At 39.0% G+C, this 2,500-nt stretch overlaps 1 long non-coding RNA gene across 1 annotated transcript in view; it reads right to left on the reverse strand.

The window, feature by feature from the left end:
* Positions 1-2,500, reverse strand: part of LOC149137847 (uncharacterized) — a 44,054-nt gene that overhangs the window by 683 nt on the left and 40,871 nt on the right. The window contains exon 3 of the long non-coding RNA XR_016244197.1: positions 1,859-1,903. This is a non-coding gene — a long non-coding RNA (uncharacterized LOC149137847). The remainder of the gene's footprint in view (positions 1-1,858; positions 1,904-2,500) is intronic.

Genomic DNA, 2,500 nt, shown 5'->3' on the forward strand with positions numbered 1-2,500 from the left:
GCAACAAAGCAAGTAACGTGATAATGTGTGGGATGCTGTTTTTGACAGACGCGCGACGTGGAAGATTTAATTATGCAACGCAATCTGATTCTTGAAAGAAAATAAATACTCCCTCCAACCCCCTCCCTCTCTCTCACTCATCCGCCCCTCCACCCCTTTCTCAAAGTTCTAAAAGAAATCTAAAGCCGAAACATAACCGAAAACAAAACAAGAAAAAATCAAAATAAAGACTAAACAAAAACAAAAACAAAAAAAAAAACAGAATAATATAATAAACTATGGAAAATATAACGAGAGAAAAAAAAATTGATTATTTTATTTCATAGTTAATCTGAAAAGAAGATCGCTTGAGACGGTTGTCACCTCACACTTGCAACGTCTTCTTCATATTTTTGACATTGAAAACAAATAGATATTCGGTTTTTTTTTCTCTTTTTGTTTGTGTGTGTGCGTGTGTGTGTGTGTGTATGTATGTGTGTGTGCGTGTGTGTGTGTGTGTATGTGTGTGTGTGTGCGTGTGTGTGCGTGTGTATGTATGTATGTGTGTGTGCGTGCTTGTGTGTGTGCGTTTGTGTGTGTGCGTACGTGTGCGAGCGAGTGTGTGTGTGTGTGAGTGTGTGCGTGCGTGCTTGTGTGTGTGTAAGTGTACGAGCGTGTGTGTGTGTGTGTGTGCGTATGTTTGTGTGCGCGCGCGCGTGTATGAGTGTGCGAGCGTGTGTGTGTGTCTGCTTGTGTGTGTGCGTGTGCACGTATGCGTGTGCACGTATGTGTGTGCACGTGTGCGTGCGTACGTCTGTGTGTGTGTGTGTGTGTGTGTGCGTACGTATGTGTGTGCGAGCGCGTGTGTGTATGTATGTGTGTGTGTGCTTATTTGCTTGTTTCTTTGTTTTTAAAGTTTGATTTCATTTCTGTGTTTGCCTGTATTAAAGTTTGTGTATGTGTATGTGTATGTGTATGTGTATGTGTATGTGTATGTGTATGTCCATATTTGTACGTTTGTATGTGTGTGCATGCAAGTATATATTCATATGCACGCATATGTATGTGTATGTATATGTATGTGGTTGTATATGTATGTCTTTGTATGTATGTATGTGCACATGTGGTATTATGCATATGCATGTCTTTGTATGTATATATGTATGTATATGTTTGTATGTGTGTGTATGATTGCATGTGTGCATACGCTAGTATGTGTGTATGTTTGTATGGAAGTTTGGACATGTGTGTGCACGTTTATATGTATATGTATGTGCGTGTATGCTAGTATGCGTATGCATATGTACGTCTTTGTATGTGTGTATATGTTGGTATGTGTGCTTATCTTTGTACGTATATGCATGCTCGTAAGTGTGTATGTGTGTGTGCAAGTGTGTGTACGTTTGTACGTGTGCACGTATGCTGGCACGTGTCTGTATATTTGTATGCGCGCGCATGTTTATATGTGTATTTGTATGTGTGTGTGTTTATATGCGTTTACGTACATGCATGTATGCTCGTGTGTGTGGATGTTAGTATGTACATATGTGTATGATGAACATAGGTGTATGCTTGTATGTGCGTATGTTTCTGTGTGTGAGTGTTTGGTTGTTGCTGTTCTTGCTGCTGCTATTGCTGCTGCTGCTATTGTTGCTGCTGCTGTTGTTGTTGTTGTTGTTGTTGTTGTTGTTGTACTACAAGACCACTTGCAGCTCAATGAATTAACAGATGTCGTTGCTGGGAATGTGCTGTAAGAGAATACAAAGACCCAGTCTTCGCCTACATATCAAATAAATGAATGAATGAATGAATGAATGAATGAATGAATAAAACATAAATAAATAAATAAATAAATAAATAAATAAATAAATAAGCGCACCTCGAAAATGAAGTTCCATCTCTTGATTTTATTCTCTGTTAACTTCTGAAACAAATAGCCAACGATAGTAACGACCATTGTGACTTCCATGATAAAACGGAGCGATACAGAGAGAGAGGGGGGTGAAGGAGGGGGAGAGAAGTGGAGGAGTGAAAGAAGGGGAGGAGCGAGAGAAGGCGAGGTGATCGAGAGAGAGAGAGAGAGAGGTGCAAGACAGTTGGTGCAACGCCAAACTTTGTATTTTGTTAAGCAGTTGTTCTCAAATTGTGCACAAGTTGTACTTAGGTCTTCCATTGATTTTTTTTTAAATATCATTTGTACCCACTTAATCCATATACAAATATGGATATTAAATCAAGCTAAATAAAACAAGATTTTTTTTTTTTTGCAAAATGTTTAACTTTGCAATAGGTTTTTTAAAAACTTTCCACGCGAAATGCACCAGTGATATTTTCCATTTAATCTCCAGAGTACTACTAAGTCTAAAAGTTTGAGAACCACCGCTGCAGAGAGTTGGTAGATGGTGTGAGCGACAGAAATAATCTGGATGATGGTTAGGTTGTGCAGAGCAGTCTTTTCTATACTGTTGCATAACGTTATCTTCCTCAAGCCAAGTGTTACGGCCTTAAACTGTATCAATGC

Source organism: Octopus bimaculoides, chromosome 1 (assembly GCF_046866305.1).
Source record: "Octopus bimaculoides isolate indiv1 chromosome 1, ASM4686630v1, whole genome shotgun sequence".
NCBI lineage: Eukaryota > Metazoa > Mollusca > Cephalopoda > Octopoda > Octopodidae > Octopus > Octopus bimaculoides.